The sequence below is a fragment of the Macaca thibetana genome, chromosome 9 (genome assembly GCF_024542745.1).
Source record: "Macaca thibetana thibetana isolate TM-01 chromosome 9, ASM2454274v1, whole genome shotgun sequence".
Classification (NCBI taxonomy): domain Eukaryota; kingdom Metazoa; phylum Chordata; class Mammalia; order Primates; family Cercopithecidae; genus Macaca; species Macaca thibetana.
This window is the reverse complement of record NC_065586.1, coordinates 124,083,320-124,102,335: the sequence shown is the minus strand read 5'-3', so window position 1 is coordinate 124,102,335 and position 19,016 is coordinate 124,083,320. Positions and strand designations below refer to the sequence as shown.

Genomic DNA, 19,016 nt, shown 5'->3' with positions numbered 1-19,016 from the left:
CACTCAGTCTAGCTCCTGCATGCTTGGTCTGGCTCCAGCATGCTCTGCCTGGCTGCAGCTTGACCCTTGCCTCTGACCATGGCCGTGTCTGAACTCTCAGGTGAAGTGGAGGTAAGCTGCCTCTGTAAGGATGGGGCCATGGTCCACTCATCTTGACAGAGCCAATTGAGTACCCTGGGATGCAGGTGAATGTTTATTGGGGGTAGAGGGTAGGAATGCCCAGGGGCAGACCCAGACTGTAAAGTGGCTCAGCACAGAAAAAGGCTCTTTCATGCTGAGGACCCGTGGGCCATCACCTCAGATCTTCACCTGGCACTCCATTTTGCCAGAACATCAGAGCATCACTAAATGTGGCAGTGACTGCTTGGTGGTGTGGAAACCCGTCACTAGAGCCTCACTGGCAGGTGCAGGTGGGCAGTGGCACCTGCTGAATGGGATTTGCTGTTGACATTGCAGACATGCAGTGGAGGTGTGCCCCCCTCCACTACCCATCCCCTGAACCCCATCCAAGGTCAGCCTGTCCCCACCAGCAGCCCTCTCCTGCCTGAGACCTCCCTCAGGGATGCAAATGGACCCCATTTCAGAACTGAGGCCAAGAAACATCCATTCCCCGGCTGCTCACATGTTAAACACTAATGCTTGTAATTAGAGAAGATATCTGAATGAGTGTGAAAAATCCTAATTGTGTTTCAGTAATCACCACTATTAAGATGAAACCATTATGAGGACATTATAACAATTAGCCCAGAACAACTACGATGGTGGCAATCAGCACTTTTACTTCTTTCCTCTTTTTTAATTTCCAAAATACACATTTTAGATTTGTAAAATGAGCCGTATACACAAATAATTCCATGAGCACCTACTATGTGCTGGGTATTTTATATCTGTATTATCTGCACAATAACCCCACAGGGCTGAGAAACAGAGGTTCCCGAAGGATAAAGAACTGGCCCAAAGTCAGGCTGGAGGACATGGAGGAACCGTGATTTGAACCCAGGAACCCTGGAGACAGAAGCCCTCACCCCCACTGCAAGCTGCCCTGGCCCTTCCACAACTGGCAGCTCTGCCCATGTAGGCACACACTGTTTTTAAAAATCTGTTACTGCACACTGCCACAATACTTTTAATATACTTGAGTAAATTACAGAGTAATTGATTGGGGAATATTAATTGGTTTAATACAGCTCCAGAGATGCAGACTTCCTAGCTGAAACATTGTCTCATCTCATGTATTAATTTGATAACCCTCCTCTTCAAATGCTCAGTGATCTAAGAGGAGGCTGACATCCTTGAGAAAGACAAAGATCATTTTGTTCATCTATTAGAAACTGAGGTCCAGAAGTGCTCAGGGGAGCCGCAGGTGATTTTCCTGACACGAGCGGCAGTGGGCAACAACCTGCAGAATTCAAAGCCTGTCCGCCCGCTGGAGCCCGGCTCTGTCCCCGTTATATTTTAAAGCCAATGACAACTTGCTAGTCCCTGGCCATTCACTCTCAGTGGGCTTGCACGAGTGACCTGGTCCAAATGGTGCTTGAAACAGTGATTAAAACCATGCAGAATTTTAAGGATTTGTATTTCATCCGTTTGTGTTGTGAGCCTACCAAATGCTGAGTATGTAGAGCAGAAATTACATGTGATTTCCAGGACTGATATGAGAAAAGGAGTTTATTTATGATAAAGCAGGTTGTATATTTACTCCCCTCAACCGTCAACCTGCTATCTATTTCATTATAAATCTGTCTTTTTATTCCATCTGATGTCTTTTTAATATTCCTCACTGGGCAAGTCCTTGGGTCAGGCAGCCAGGTAGGCCCTGGAGATGCAAAGAATATAGTCTTGTTTCAGCCCTAAAGTGGCTCATTGAGGAGGAAGGACAGGCAGAAGGATAGCCACCCTGATACCCCACTCCCATGCTCCGGAGACAAGGCCACGGTGCCAAGGAGCAACGGTGAGGGAGCAATGATTCCTCTACGCAGTTAATGAAACCTTCCCCAGAAATGCAGTGTAGAGTGAGTCATCCAGGATGGAAGGCAGAGGGAGATGCAGGCAGGGGACAGAGGAGCGAAGGGAGCCCAGACAGGACCCACTGTCCAGGCAGTTCATGGTTCTCCGGTACGTGGGAGAAGATGAGTGAGGAGGAAAAGTCTGAAAAGGAATTGGGTAGGCCCTCAATGCCATGCTAGAGTTTGGCTTGGCCCTAGGGGCTCGTTTTTCCATTAACAATCTACATTATTAGAGTCACCTGGGGGCACGAAGGAACGATGCCCATTCCTGTGCCCAACTCCAGATGGAAGAAATCAGAGTATCTGGGGAATAATGGCTTTATATAGGCTGAAGTTCAAAAATCTTGGCTACGAGCCATGAGTCGCCATGAAAGTTTCCAGAGGGAGCCCTGGACGCCGCGCGTCAGCTCCTGACACAGGGTAGCCTTTGCGGCTGGAGAGTAGTCCAGAAGCCTGAGCATCACCTGGGAGCATGTGAGGAATGCAGAGTCTCAGGACCGTCCCAGACCTCCCACCTTTTACAAAGGTTCCTGGGTGGTTCCTCTGCTCATCAACATTTGAGACGTATTGATCTAAGCAATGTGTGTTTAAGAAAGATCAAGCCAGGGGCAATGGGAATGGAAAGGAGGGAGGGAGTCGAGAAGGATTTCAAGGGTAGGGTCCATGGCAGTGGTGATCAGTGGGATGTGGGTGAAAAGTGAGGCAGCAAAGGTATTGGGGTTTCCATCTTGGGAGCTGGGGTGGGAGGGAGCATCATTCATCAGCTGAGACAAGGAGAATGGGGGCTCTAGGGTGGGGATAAGGATGATTTTTAGTGGGAGGCATAAAGCAATAATATAAGCTCCCAGTTACCGAGCTCCTATGAAGCAGGATAAGCTATCTGAGGTTCTGAGATCAATGACCTCATCAACCCTCACTGAAATCTTTTTTTTTTTTTTTTTTTTTTTTTTTTTTGAGACAGAGTCTCCCTCTGTCGCCCAGGCTGGAGTGCAGTGGCACGATCTCGGCTCACTGCAAGCTCTGCAAGCTTCGCGTCCTGGGTTCATGCCATTCTCCTGCCTCAGCCTCCTGAGTAGCTGGGACTACAGGCGCCCACCACCACGCCTGGCTATTTTTTTTGTATTTTTAGTAGAGACGGGGTTTCACTGTGTTAGTCAGGATGGTCTCGATCTCCTGACCTTGTGATCCCCCCGCCTTGGACTCCCAAAGTGCTGGGATTACAGGCGTGAGCCACCACGCCTGGCCTCTTACTGAAATCTTACGAGCAATGTCCTGTTGTTACTGAAGATGAAAGGCTGCATTAGAGAGGACGGTGGAACATTCCTCAGGAGACTGCCTGTAGCAGTTGCATTTGGTGTCTAGGGGCCTCGTCAGAAGGAGAGGTGGGCTGCAAGTGCAGTATGTGGGGGAGGCACTCCTTGTGGGGGTTATTGGAGAGGAAGGCCAGGGTCAAGGCAGCAAGTTGCAGGAAGTCACTGCAACAGGGCCCGAGGAAGGGAGCTGGGCAAGAGACTGGGAAACAGTGGCTGGGCTGGGGGGAGGGCAGGAGGCAGGTCGAGGTGCACAACCAAGGGTAGGAAAGGGATTTTCCTGAGCCCCATCCACTTCCCCACATCCCTGCCCCCTCTCTTGGAGTGGTCCCCTCTCTCTCTTCACCCTTTACTTGACCCCACCAGATTTTGAGGTTGAGCTACCTGAGATGGAGTCTTTCCTGGGATCACGCTGTCTGGCCCTGTGTAAGGTGATTTGGGTTTTGGACCTCTCAACCAGCCCAGGAGACCCCAGAGAGTGGGGGCTGTCTCGTGTCCCCATTTCCCAGCTCCTGACTTCCTCCCTGGCCACCTCAATAATTGGGGCTTTCAGGGCATTTGAGGGCAAGGAGCCATCCCTGGGCTAGTGCCTCTGGGCAGGAGCTGCCCAGCTCACCCCTCTGGCCCCACCAAACCCGAAAGTGCCCTTTCCAGCTGGCCCAGGATGTCCAGCTGTGGACTGACCCACACTGCCCCCTGCAGCTCCAAGAGGGTAGTGTTTTCTCTCTGCAGCCCAAACCCATCACCTACATGGTCAAAACCTGCAGCTGTTTTGCTTTCAACTAAGAAACAGATGAGGGTTCTTCTCAAGGAAGCAGGAGACAATGATTTGGGAGCCATACTCAGGTTTCAAAGCCACTGCACTTAAAAAGAGCCCCTGGAATGGGTCGCACGTAATTTCTCATCCAAACCAGGACTTCTTGGAGAGCAAACGAGGGGGCTATAATGGTTCAAAATATATGCTTCTCTAAAACATTTATTGACAAATGATTTGATTTTATTAAGCTGGAAGACTATTAAGTAGTTCTTCTCACAAAATATTTTTAATCTGAAAACAAAATAACATATTAATTTTATATATATATTTAAGAAGAAATATTTCTGGAGGCCCAGGCAGACAGATTGCTATGAGCTCAGGAGTTTGAGACCAGCCTGAACAATACGGCAAGACCCCATTTCTAGAAAAAATACAAAAAAATTAGCCAGGCGTGGTGATGCGAGCTTGTGGTCCCAGTTACTTGTGTGGCTGACGTGGGAGGATCACTTGAGCTTGGGAAGTGGAGGTTGCAATGAGCCAAGATCTTGCCACTGCACTCCAGCCTGGGCAACAGAGCCAGACCTTGTTTCAATGACAACAACAACAACAAAAAAAAAAAAAAAAAAAAAAAAGAAAAGAAAAAACCTTTTGGTATTGATTATCTGAAAATAAAATGAGAGCATAAAATGATACTTATTCTCGGCACACATTCACAGGCTCTGATCAATTTCTTAGCCTTATCTGTTCCTAATATGTTTCCCTCAATATGTTTTTCAATGTTGAGGGAAATGTTTTATTAATATTATTATTAATGTTTAATAATTAATATTTATGTTTTAATTTTTAAAATAAAATTGCCTGCATTATTTTCAGATTAGCAGTTTGTGAGCTCTCATCATTTAATTCACTTTATTGCTTCCTTGTTTTTGTAGAAATAAGTTTTAGTGTCTTCCTGTTCATAACTTCATTTGTTTGTGTGTTTGTTTGTTTGTTTGAGGCAGAGTCTTGCTCTGTTGCCCAGATTGGAGTGCAGTGCTACCATCACGGTTCACTGCAGTCTCAACCTCCTGGGCTCAAGGGATACTCCCATCTCAGCCTCTCAAGTAGCTGGGACTACAGGGGTGCACCACCATGACTGGCAAAACTTAAGACTTTTTTTTTGTAAAGATGGGGGGTCTCACTATGTTGCCCAGGTTAGTCTCAAACTCCTAGACTCAAGCAATCCTCCCGCCCTGACCTCCCAAAGTGCTGGGATTACAGGTGTGAGCCACCACCATGCCCAGCCATAACCTTTGTTTTCAATAATTGTAACTCTATAAAATTTTCAAAAGCCAAGAGTTCTGTGTGTGTCAGGGGGCAGGGCGTGGTGGGGTTGGGTGCTCCATTTATTGAATCCTTCTGTAATATATTTCCAATTAGTTTGGAACTAAACTAAACTCACTTAGGGCCTTGTTTGCAGAAAGGTTCACCATCTTTTTAGGACACTTAGGTTTATTTACAAAATAATTCTTTGAAGCCTCGAACATTTCTAGAATCTGATTGATGATGAGCAGGAGAGAGAAAGTGCATACTACAAAGCTGCAGTGTCTTAAAAATTCAACATCAGCCTAATTACCATGAATTTGCAGTTTAGTTACTCTGTGTACGTGTAACTATTTATAAATTTTGACATCAACAGCTTCTATTTTAACTGATGAGATGTCCAATTTGGACACAATTATAAATGCTGTGAGGGTGGGCATGGTGGCTCATGCCTGTAATCCCAGCACTTTGGGAGGCTAAGGCAGGCAGATCACTTGAGGTCAGAAGTTCGAGACCATCCTGGTCAACATGGAGAAACCCCGTCTCTACTAAAAATACAAAAATTAGCTGGGTGAGGTGGCGCACACCTGTAATCCCAGCTGCTCAGGAGGTTGAGGCAGGAGAACCACTTGAACTCAGGAGGCGGAGGTTGTAATGAGCCAAGATTGTACCACTGCACTCCAGCCTGGGTGATAAAGCAATACTCCATCTCGAATAAATAAATAAGTAAATAAATGATGTGTACACCACAATCAATTCCAAGTACAATACATTTACTACAAATGCCGAGCTTTACCCACACTTATATAATATCATATTCCTAATTCCCCCACAAATAATTTTATCATGACGCTGATTCTTCCACTGCATTTCCTGTGACATTAGTAATTAAGTCAAGGCTTTGCCTTTGACAGGAGCAACATCCAAGTTGTATTGGGATTCCATGAAATGAATTAAAAAAAAAATAAAACCACTATGGGAATGGACTGATTTTGTTTGAAAATCACTGCTTGAAAACGACACTGATGTAACACTGGCATCATCTGATGGTTCATGAAATTCTTCTACCCTTGGGAGCACTAACAGCTATCACTTCACCTTCCAGGTTTCACAGTGAAACCTGGAATTGAAGATGAGCAAAATTAGCTGAGAATACTTGTTTGATCTAAGTGAAAAGTCATGCTTTGTGAGCAGTTGGCAAAGCACCTTCAATTTATCATCCTCAGGAGCAGGGGTCTTCAAGCAGCCACTTAGCGAATACTGATGATCTCTTAGCAGCTTTTTATTTCTTTCTTGCTTCTATGTGGTCAGCGATACCATTACAGCCCCCGAGGTAGTTAATAAATGTTTATAAGTATTTGGTATAAATTACAAATTATTCCAACATTATCATCAACTTTCTGGAAAAAAAAATCAGGGCTTGATACGTCTTTTCTGGTTATTCCTGACCTACAAGTTTAAGGCAAATTCAGAAAGTTCTACTGAAACATAATTTAAATAGAGTTGCAGATTCACATCATACAATAAATGCCCAAGCCCATCGAAGAAGAGAGTTCAGACTGTTTTTTACAAGTTGTATTGATTTCCTACAAATATTTCAAAATCCCCTACCCTGTAATTTCTCACGTTTCCCACAGATGCTGATGACCATGGCATCTCACAGGTCATGGTGTGGGCCGCAGCTCAACTGGCTGGTACCACAAGTGGCCAGCAGGAGCCCCAGCCTTGAAGCCTCCTCCCACCACACTGGGATGCCAATGGGAGTTGGTTCTAATCAACTTTTCTCCAAGGGCACTTTTTCTTTTCTAACCCGCCTGTTGTCCTTGAAAGGTAAGTGTTACTGACATTGTGTTAGGAAAGGGTGATGAAGAGAGAGAAGATGGTGGCTGTCATCTTCCAGATTTAGTCACCATTAGAGAGAGCCTGTTCCTGGCACAGGTGTCTCCATCCTATGAGGAGAGCATAGCAGAAGCTGGGAGGCACAAGTGGACAGCCTATAGAACCTTCCTGGATTCTGTTAATGCAAGTATTTCAACATTAAAAGTTTAATTTTCAGCCAGGCATGCTGGCTCATGCCTGTAAACCCAGCACTTTGGGAGGCCCAGACGGGTGGATCACCTGAGGTCAGGGGTTCAAGACCACCGTGGCCAATATGCTGTAACCCCATCTCTTGTAAAAATACAAAAAATAGCCAGGCGTGGCAGTGGACGCCTGTAATCCCAGCTACTCAGGAGGCTGAGGCAGGATAATTGCTTGAACCCAGGAGGTGGAGGTTGCAGTGAGCTGAGATTGCACCACTGCACTCCAGCCTGGATGATGGAATGAGACTCCATTTCAAAAAAAAAAGTTTAAATTTCAATTGCTGTAAGATGAAAAATATGGAATAAATGTGAAAGTGGACAGGACACAGGGACAACAAGCAGAAAATAGGGCTGTCTCCGTTGAAGAGGGAAATACGGTCCCCTGGAGAGAATGCAGAGACACGGCGTGGTGTGGTGGGAACTGAGCCCTGGGGCCCTCCAAGATTTAGATCTCTGAGCCCTCTGTCATGAGACCTGCTCATATTTTTCCTTCTCTCAACAAAACACATCTTGATTTTCCCCTTACTCAGTCTCACCCACATTTTGCTGCCCTGAAGATTCACACCTGAGCCAGGCAAGGAATGCAGCTTTGCTCAGGTCCGACCGATGGCTGCACCTGCCCCTCATCTGGCAGAGTCACACTCACAGGTACTTTATGGTCCCTAGGCCATTGCTTACTCAGAAGAGATGTGCTTTATCAGAGGCTACCTGGCAGGGCCGTGGGAAAGATCAATATGGGAAACAGAACCACTGCCCGAAACACCCTGGGCCGGAAAACAGCAGGGCCCACACAACACGGCTCCATCCATCTGCCCTCGGGGCTCAGCAGTAACGGTGTGAAACAATGGTGCTGGGAATGTTGGAAACAGCACAGCCCTCCTGCTGTCTCCCACTGAGAAGAGGGCACCCAGTGCTGAGGCCTGCAGCCCCTCCACAGAGCCTCTGCTCAGCGGTGTGGCTGACAGAGGAGATGCTGGCCAGCTGTGTCCTAGGCCTCGCTGAGTGCAGCCCACCCTGGATCAGACCTCCAAAAGTGATGATGGCTGGACTAAGCTCTTGTGGGTAAGTTTATGCTACACTTTTGATTTCAAAGAAATCCATTCAGCTGCTAGTTGAGGGAGACTCTCTAGACTCATGAGTACCTGCTGGTTGGCTTATGTATTCACCCATGCATTCATTCAGCATTGGTTACTAAGAGTTGACTGCCAGAATCTGGAGAGACAACTAAACAAGACAAACACTGGCCTTGGCCCCTCCTCCCACCTCCCCACTTCCAAAGCTTGCGATTCAGCCAGAGAGAGAAAAGCCTTCAATAAATAGAATGCAACTGCGATGTGTTAGGCGGGGGAAGCACACAATGTGGTAGAGGCGCCCTGCAGGGTGCCTGCCCCTGTCCAGAGGGGTCTGGAGGGCTGCCTGGGGAGAAGGGGAGTTAGCCAGTCCAAGGGGGCTGGGGAGGTGAGGGAGGCCTACAGGCGACAGAGAGCACAGGGCCCTGGGAACCCACAGAACCTGAATAGGACACGGGCAACCAGGACTCTCCCCTGGCAACGCCAACGCTCAGTGTTCAGAGATGTCCAGGAAGACCTTTCTGGCAGGATTATCCATGCATGTGGCACCCCTCAAGGCAGGGCCAACTCTCATGCAGGTCTCTACCCTGGTGCCGTCTCAGAGCTGCCACAAAGGAGGCGCTACACGGGTGTTTTTGAAGGAATCACCATGAAGAAATAAGGTGTCAGGGACTGGCACGCGGATTCTCTCCAGCACGTCAACTCATGGCACTTTCGGAAGGGCCCAGGCCACGGAGCCTGAAGACCCAGCTGGTTTGACATCTCTCTCTGCCTCTCTTTCTCATTAACTCTCATCCTCTCTCTCTCTCTCTCTCTCTCTCCTCCCTCCACCCCCAGAGGAGGGCCTTTTCCAGAACACTTAACCTCTCTGCACCTGCTTCCCAATTAGTGAAACAAGAGAATCCCATGAGATCACAAATGAGTGAGTCGTGTAAACTGTAACTCATCAGGCAAGGGCTGGTTATTATAATGGCGTGGCCCCATTGTTCGCCAGGGCAGCAGCCGTGCTGTGGGAAACTGCAAACTCAGCAAAGCGAGCGGCGGTGTTTGCTGAGTGGACACGGTCTCTGCCACCACATCTTCCTGGGAGGGCCTCGGAGGGGTGAGGGAAGCCCACGTGGGGAGCCTCTGCCGTTTCCACAAAGGAGCCTGCAATTCCGGAGCCTGCATCTCCACTGGGGTCTGTGCCTGTGTGTGCCCCCCTGGGTTTTTCTTTGAGGTTTTTCATTCTCCTGTGATGGTTGGTGGGGGGATGGAGATAAGTGTCCCGTCCCCGCCCCCAGAAAAGCAATCTCTCCACAAAACTCAGAAGCAGCCTGGGCGGATCTGACTGCTGAGGCATTGATGCCTAAGAGCTGTCTGTGCAGGCAGGTGGGTGGAGGAAGCTGGCGGTCCCTAAGGCCTCAGCCCTGGTGATGCCCACTGTGGGCGCCTTACGCAGGCCTGGGCTTACAGTCCGTCTCAGCTCAACTTGGACACATGCCATCTTTTCCTCATCCTCCTCTTCTTGAAAGGCTTGTTATTCAGCTGGAAAATAGACATTTTTCAGCAGATTTTCTCTATTCAGAAATAGACTAAAGCTTCCGCTGGAGTCTGGCATTATCCCAGAGAAAGGAGACCCACGGGCCTTCAGCAGTGCACCGCCCGCAGGGAAGTCATCCAGTCTGGGCATCCTGACTCGGTTCTCCCGCGGCGTCCTTCTCATCTGCTGTAACCGAGGTCAGGGAGAAGGCCCTGGGTGGTGTCTGGCCTGAGAGGGTCAGTTGTGCTGCCTGCTTCAGATGCCCCATAGGCTGGCGACTCTTCTGGTCTTTGGTGCTGACGCCCACAGGCCTGGCTCACAGTGGGTGCTGGGTCAGGGCAAGTGGAGAACAACAGTGCCGGGAGCCAGGACCCACCCATGTGTTAGAGAAAGGCAGCAGCTTGGAAACCTGTAGGCGGGTCTCCCGTCCACTGAGTCACCAAGAACTAGGAGCCTGCAGCCGGTTGGGAGGATTCTGGAGGTGCTCTGCCCCCAGCTGGGGCCCTGAGCCCCCACGAGGCTTCCGCGTGGGGCATCTGATGACTCACATGGACCACAGCACAGCAGCCCAGTGGGCTCGGAGTTAGGAGCTGGAGGATGAAAGCCACCCACTCTTATCTGCCTCTGAGGAGTCTGCAATCAAGAGGGAGGATGTCCCCATATGGTAAATAACCACAGGACGGGGCATGTGGGGCAAAAGGCAACTGAAACGTGGAGACAAATCCCAGCGGGAGGCCTCTGGGGGGACCCTGAGCAGAGACAGAGCAGGATAGCGCTCTGAGAGGAGGACAGCCGAGGCCAGAGGGGATAGCATTCAGGACAGGGGCCAGACATCTGGGGTGGCCAGGGCTGGCCTGGGGCAGCATGGAAGCGAGTGGCCACGGGTGGGGACTGGGCCTCATCCCAGAGGGTCTCAAGGCCTCCCCAGGGATGGAGGCTTCTTGCTGGGGACAGATTCCCACTCCTGGCCTTGGCTTTGTGCTCTGGGAATGAAGGCTGCACAACCCAAGAGCCAAGGAGCCCCGGGTCCCAGTGGGCTGCTCCGCTGTGCCTGAGGGAGTGGGGTCTCAGGGACAGAATGGGGCCACCCCTTCTGCTGGGCGCTGAGGGTGACCCTCCTGCAGCAGGGCGGTGGCCCTGGCAGCCTGTCCACATGAGGGGCTGAGCCAGGGCCAGGTGTTCTGTGTACCATCTCACCTTTGCCCTGTTTTTCCTAAGAAATGCAGATTATGTGACCTTCAGAGGCAGCTGGAGAAAGAAAAGATGGAGGAGATCACGGCCCAGCAATTCCCAGCCTGCGGTAGGCAGCAGGTTCAATGATACACTTGAGGTCCTAATCCCTGAGTGTGGCTGCGTGTGACCCGAGTCCCTTCTGCCTGCCAGGAGTGAGGCCACCTGAGATCGCAGAAGGGACTGGGCAGGAGACAGGTGCAGGGTAATCCAGATCCCATATTTAACCGACGGTGAGGAGGCCTCCTTACTTCTCCCTGAGCCTGGCAAACATGGCTAACCTCCTTTGGAGAAGTTCTGTGAATCACGTGTCTGACGCAGGCTGGTGAAGTACAGTGTTCTCCGGAAATCCAGCGGTCTGCCCATCAGTGTCCTGGGCTCGCTGCCTCTGGAGACTCCCACACCCCCAGCCAAAGTCAGGACCCTCCCCTGAAACCTCTGCCATGACCTGTCCTGCCTTAGGGAGGTGGAGACCCTCAGCGTGCAGGTGTCCCACCTCACTGTGCCTCTCAGCTTCTTTGTTTCTGCCCAAAATACAGGCTCCTGAGTGGCCTCCTGTGGGTGTCCTGGGACTGTCACCTGCCCTCTCTCAGCCAGGTGGGCTCAAACGGCAGGGGCAGCATCTCTGGTCCAGACTGGGGTCTGTCTCAGTTCATTTATCCAGGATCTTTAGGCAAAAAGAGAAACACCAAGGATTATCCCCTTTCAGGCGAGCTTAGCCTGCTTTTTCGGGCTCTTCAAGGCCTATCCATCCATGTACGGAGAAATAACATGCATGCTGGTGTGGAAATGACGCCCGGATACCTTTCCAAAGGCTCCATGGCCCACTCTTCCAGTCTCCATCCTGGTCATGCAGGTGCTGACCCACATGTTTCTGGGTTAGGAAGGAAAGCAAAGGTCAGGAGGCGAAGGCTGACCCCTTTATCTTCTGATAAACCCGAGAGCAGAACAGCCTCAACAAGGATAATTACAACAGGGAAATGGCATTCCTGGCCAGTGGACAAGCACCTCCTTTAAACTACACCTCAGAGCCCCATTTTGACTTGCATCCTATGGGGTGCTGGTCAGTGGGGGCTGAATTCTGGGGTGCTGGGCATCCCTCCACCATGCAGGCCCCACAAAGGCAGCCGAGGAGGGAGAGTGCTCGGAAGCAGACAGCCACACAGACCACTGGGCTCCATCAGGCCTCTCACCGCAGGAAGCACAGGCTGGCGAGGCCAGAGTTAATTCCTCAGAATAACTGCTAATAATACAAATCAACCTTTTTGGACACTGGATACATACCAGGCCCTGTGCTAAGTGCTTCTAACCTAAGCGTCACCTCATTGCCTGCTAATACCCCCTCTAGGAAATAGGGACTATCATAAGTCCTGCCCACAGGCATGAAAACCACAGCTGTGGGTTGACCCTCTCTGCGTCTGTATCTAATACTGCACCTGTTTTCTATGAAATCAGGACAATATGACTCATAGGGCAAGATGATTATTTGTTATACATGGAGAAATACAAAAGCTCAAATAAAAAAAGTATGTTTTCTGAAGGAGAAACACAATTCAGACATTTTCCAAGCTTCAAGTATGAATATACTTACATGGATGAAAGATTTAAAGAATAACAATAAAAAACCCTTAACCGTAAAATTTGTCGACTCAGCAAGTTTCAGACGTAGCCACGGTGAGCTGGCCTCTTTGGAGACGGTTTTGCTTGTTAAAGAGAAAAGGATGCAAAGGGCTTGCTTTTTATCTCAGTTGGTGAAGGTTGGAATTGAATGCTTTTGAACAAAAGTAATTGCCTGTGTCTAAATGTAAAATCACTGAAACATTACTAAAAGACTGGCAAAGAAGTCCAAGTGTTAAGAGAGAAAAAGTGGGAGAGGAAACAGGCAGAGAGAAATAAGGATGAGAGACTTGGTAGTGTCCCTGGTCTGGCTCTCACTGCAGGGACCTGAATGGACCCACAGTGTCCTCCAGGGGTCTGGGGAGTGGACCAGCTGTGCTCTGGACAAGCCCGAGCTGACTCACTAGAAGTGGGTGTTGTTCTGTATCTTCCTTCACTGAAGACAGATAGGAGAAAGGCCAGGTGTCAGCCAGGTGGAAAGGAGGAAGGGATAAAGATGTACTGCTTTGTGCTGGCCGGCAAGGCTGCAGAGGGCCTCTTGCTGGACCCTCCCCTAACAGTCCCCCAGACAGGCAGCGCCCCTCTGCCTTGGAACACAGATGGATGAGGACAGGGAGGACTGCACCTGGCTGGCCAACCAGAGAGGCGCTGGGGGTTTGAGGGAGGAAGTGCTGTGTTCTTTCTTCTGCAGCCTGGGGCCCACCTGGGCCATGCAGGGTCAGGCCACACAGCCACCCACCATGCATGCATGCCTGGCCTGCCAGGAATGAGTTGTTTTGGGGTTTCCAGAGATACATGGGAGACTCTCGGGAGGCTGGAAACTGAATTCTGAGCACACCCTGGGAGATTGTACCCCCGGAAGTACCTGGCTCTGGTGGCCAAAGAAAGGCAGCCATGGACACAAAGATGTGTCTCCCTCCCCTTATACACATGTCCCCTGCCCCTATACACACAGGCCAGGTGTGTTCAGAGGCATCTGAGGTCCCTGGGGAACAGACAGTGCCCTGGGAAAGAGGGTGACCCAGGAGGCTGCTGGGAGCTGGGGAGTGGCCGCTTTCCTGGGTCCCCTGGAGCAGATTCTGGTGGAAAAGTCCAGCCCCACATGCAGGGCTCTGCAGGCAGCGCTGCCCGCGGACCCGAATCCAGTGCAGGCATGGAGGCCCCAGGGTTCAGGGAGTTCCTGTGGGGATGAAGAGTGGCACTGAGCTCCCTCCACGTGAGGCTGCGTGGAGAGGCTGCAGGGTCTGGGAGGAGCTCAGGATGAGGGCACAGGGTCCAGCTCCGACGCCCAGGCCTACTCCTGACTGTGTGGGTGACTATGGAGGTGATGTCTGCAGTTTACTCGTCTATAAGTGGGGCAATAAAATCTATCGCTATTTCCATACTCAAACGACCACGTCCTGACCTCACCTCCCCAGTGGGAGGCTTGGAATCTGCAGATGGGGTTTCCTTGAGTGAAGAAGAAGCTCCAGCAAAGCTAAGACAGAGAAGCCTAAGCCATGGGTCCTCACTAGGGAGTCACAGCACTGACCCCATTCCCTGATGCTGGCAGAGTAACAGAGTGGTAATTTATCGTAAAAGAATTTTAAAAATCCATGATGTCTAAGAGTTAATAATGCTTCATAATTCATTTCAGTGCTTTTTCCTTTTTCTTTTTCTTTTTTTTTGAGACATGATCTCATTCTGTCACCCAGGCTGGAGTGCAGTGGCATGATCATGACTCACTGCAGCCTCAAACTCCTGGGCTCAAGCCATCCTCCCACCTCAGCCTCCTGAGTAGCTGGAACTACAGTTATGCACCATCATCCTTGCCTAATTTCATTTGTACTTTTTGTAGAGATGGGGTCTTGCTATATTGCCCAGGCTGGTCCCAAACTCCTGGCCTCAAGTGATCCTCCCGTCTTGGCCTCCCAAAGCGCTGGAAATATAGGTGTGAGCCACTGCTCAATGCTTTCTTATGTAAATGCTGCAGAAGCCTCAAGTGCACACCTGTGGCTTATACACTAAACTTTATTTGATCAAAGAATTTTTTAAAAAGCAAAAGAAATTTTAAAGCCACAGGAAGTCCCCTGATGGGCTTCCTCCTGGGGCTCCCTGCCTGGCTGGGACTGGGCAGGCCCAGATGCTGAGGGGGTGGGACTAGCACAGGCACAGGGTCTGCCCGAGGACTCAGCAGCACTCTACCCAGGCCAAGGACCGGTAAGAACGCCGGCGGGTCAGGAAGTCTGTTAAGGGATAATTTCAATTTCCTATGCGCCAAACTCTAATTCTCTAATTTGCATAATTCCAATTATGCACAGTGTCCTCTTGAAAATGAATAAAAAGTAAAGAGCTTATTCTGTGAGAATTAAGTCTATCTTGATTCCAATAAAAACGACAGACCCACAGACAGCTGGAGACACAAGGAAGCTTCTCGAAAGCACATTTTCTCAGACCCTAAAGCCATACTCGAATTCATTTAATCAACAACCAACAAGCCCACTGGCTAATTACCCATTTAAAGCATGTGAACTTTACAATAGCTGGGGCCAAATAAGACAGAATGAACTATATATAGCCTGACTTTTATTGGATACATTTCCGCCCTAAAGAGGAAAATTATCCTTCTTGTCTTGAAAGAACAAAGCAAGGAAGCCCCTGAAAACCTTAAAGTGATAAATCTTCATTCCTGAATGGGGGTCACATAAAACCAAAGATGAAAGACAAAGGTTTCCTTACCAAATCTAAAATTTGAGAACAATGTACAATGTCTCACAATTCTTCATGAGATTTGAAGATTACCAATAATTAATTTTTCCCATCCTTGTAGCAGCTGATTGTCATTTCAAATAACATATACCACCAATACCACCAAAGATACTGATTGAATCCTTTACTCACTAAAAATTACCGCCTAAGCAGTGACAAGATAGTTGTGTTTGGGATAGTCTTTGGATCTTACCAAGACCAAATTATTATAACAGAGTAGACTATGATCACGAAAGCGTGCCCTAAGACAGCAAGGTTAACCTCCACAGAGAAAAGTAAACTACAATTAACAGACACCGAGGACACTGCCCTCAACACTTTTGCAGACTTGTTACTTTTTCCACTAGAAACTGCCGTGGCTCTAATGGAAAGCACCATCAATTTATAGAGAGCAGTTCCCCCCTTATCTGTGTGGGATATGGTCTAAGAGCCCCTGAAGCCACAGATAGACTATACTCTGCTTTTTCCTACACATACGTACCTACGTAGAGTTTATTCTCTAAGTTGGGCGCTGTTTAGGAGGTTAACAACAATAATAAAATAGAACAATTTTAACAATATGCCGTCATGGAAATCATGTAAACTTGGTCTCTCTCTTCTCTCTCAAAGTATCTTGTACTCTACTCACCTATTTTAGAACACAGTTACTATGCTGTTTTCTATATGTACTGTGTATATATACTATGCTTTTTCCTACACATACTATGTATATGTACTATCCTTTTTCCTCTACATACCATGTATATATACTATCCTTTTTCCTATATAATGTATATATACTATGCTTTTTCCTATACATACATACCTACATAAAGTTTATTTTATGAATTAGGCACAGTAAGAGATTAACAACAACAATAAAATAGAACAATTCTAACAATATCCTGTTACCGAAGTCACGTGAACGTGGTCTCTCTCTTCTCTCTCAATATATCTTGTACTCTACTCACCTATTTCAGAACATAGTTACTGTGCTGTTTTCTGTATGTACTATGTATATATACTATGCTTTTTCCTATACATACTATATATATGTACTATCCTTTTTCCTCTACATATTATGTACATATACTATCCTTTTTCCTATACATACTATGCATATATACTATCCTTTTTCCTATATAATGTATATATACTATGCTTTTTCCCATACATACGTACCTACATAAAGTTTATTTTATGAATCAGGCACAGTAAGAGATTAACAACAACAATAAAATAGAACAATTCTAACAATATCCTGTTACCGAAGTCACGTGAACGTGGTCTCTCTTAAAATATCTTGTTCACTCTATTCATGTATTTTAGGCCACGGCTGACCGTGGGTAATTGAAATTGTGGAAGTGAAACTACGGATGGGGGCCACTATCGCAAATGCAGATGGCGCTCTCTACTCCCCGGGAGAGGCGCTCAGAGTCATTTTCATTGTCTTCATGATTGTCTTTTCACATTAATGAAGACGTTCAGCTGCCACAGCCTGTCAAGATCACTATAGGGTGACTTTGGAGCAGCGATGGTGGTTTCTTTCCAGTCGACCGTCATCTCCCGGCCCTTGTTCACAGGACTCCACTCTGGCATCACACCCACCTCCAGCGCCCCTCCCAGGCTCCTGTGCCTGCCTGGGGAGCCCTGCTAGCTGTCTCCGCTGGTCATGATGGCTGGCTGTCCACTGCTCCACGTGCCTCCCTGTCTGCTTTTCTCTCTGAACTTGAACATGAGCTCCCGTGAGTCAGGGCCCTCTCATGGTCTTGCACCTTCTGGAGGGGCCTCCGGAGGGACAGGGCAGAGTCCAGAGCGGCAGCACCCTGTGGAACTGTGCGAGAGTGGCCAGGAGGAGTGCAGGGAGGTGTGTGCCTCCCTCTCACTGGGGCAGTCAGCACGGGGCAGGCCAGGCCCTGGGCCATGGATTCCGAAGCTGCCGGGCACCTCCTGTTCTGAACCCGAGCTTCATAAAACGCCTGGAGAATGCCCAGTGGGGCCTTGGGATTCCCCCTGCAGGGACAGGAAGGTTGTGAGAGGCACAGCTCCCACTTTCACAAGGCCTGGGGGCAGCCCTGGCCCTGCCCTGTTTCCTCGCTGGGCATCGTCTCAGGCCCTGCCTAAGTGCTTCTCAGGGAGCAGGGTGCTGGGTGCACCTGGGGACTCAGTGCTGCCGACTCAGGAGGGGCCTGGGTGGTGCTGTGAGATTCTCCAGGGCTTCCGAACATGGTAAAGGCATTTTCAATGTGATGATCAGGTCAAGACCACCTCTTCTACCTTGTGACTTTCATTTGACTTTATCTGGGCTGTGTCGGAAAATCAATTTGTCATGTCCTTCAAACAGGATCCATGAATAAACCAATACCTCCGTTACCACGTCCAGGGGAGACGCAGTGATAGGACAATAAACTATTGATGATCAATAACTGATGCATCCTCTAGGATCAGTCCTGAACACTGGGGCCGACTGTACTGGAAATCAAAGCCTTGAACAGGAATGTAGACTTGCCATCAGAGTCAAAGAGGCTGACCCTCCAGCCAAAAGCAGCCTCACGGGGAGCACGTGGTAAGAGATACAGCAAAAAACTTAGAACAGCAAGATTATTTTTTCTGTGCCTGTTGGCCTTTCTTCCCTCCTTCATAGCAGGCACCTGTGGTCCTGTGACTGGCTGTGGTGAGACTCTGGGGCACAGTCTCACTGCAGGCGCTGTCTCTGAGTGACTGGCAAGTGAGTGGAACAGGAGGTGGGAAATTTCATGACCATTCATTGGCTTGGGGGCATTCCATGCTTTGGAGGCCAAGGACAGTAGTTTCACCGTCTCACCAGGGCTCTGATTGTGCTAATTCTGGGAACAGACTGTGTTTTCTGAAACCTCATGCCCTGGGGAGCATGGCGGTGCCCCGAGGGCCTGGAGGCCGAAGGCAACCTGAGGCTGCACAGTTGTACTTCAGAATCCATTAAATCCCACCTGGCTCATTTCAGCGCATATCCCCAAACATGCGGGGGTTTGCTGAGTGCTAAGGAGGCTCACAGGAGGTCCGGGAGCACACCCCTGCCCCCAGGAGGTCACAGTCCCTTCAGAGGCCTGTGTGGCACCTGGAGAATGAATGCCCTCTGCCACTTCAGATGCAGGGTCTAGCCTGATGTGCAAAATGCTCTCTCATTGAGTTTACTACCATCCCACCTGAAAAAAAGACACTTGGCTGGGTGCAGTGGCTCACGCCTGTAATCCCAGCACTTTGGGAGGCTGAGGCAGGCGGATCACGAGGTCAGGAGATCGAGACCATCCTGGCTAACATGGTGAAACCCCGTTTCTACTAAAAATACAAAAATATTAGCCAGGCGAGGTGGCAGGCGCTTGTAGTCCCAGCTGCTCGGGAGGCTGAGGCAGGA

General features: G+C 49.1%; 2 protein-coding genes across 6 annotated transcripts in view; both read right to left on the bottom strand.

Annotated features, from left to right (window-relative positions):
• LOC126962584 (peptidyl-prolyl cis-trans isomerase A-like) overlaps positions 1–19,016 on the bottom strand; it is an 890,552-nt gene that overhangs the window by 283,420 nt on the left and 588,116 nt on the right. The window lies entirely within an intron of this gene.
• The window catches only part of PTPRE (protein tyrosine phosphatase receptor type E), a 181,461-nt gene that overhangs the window by 45,100 nt on the left and 117,345 nt on the right, over positions 1–19,016 (bottom strand). The window lies entirely within an intron of this gene.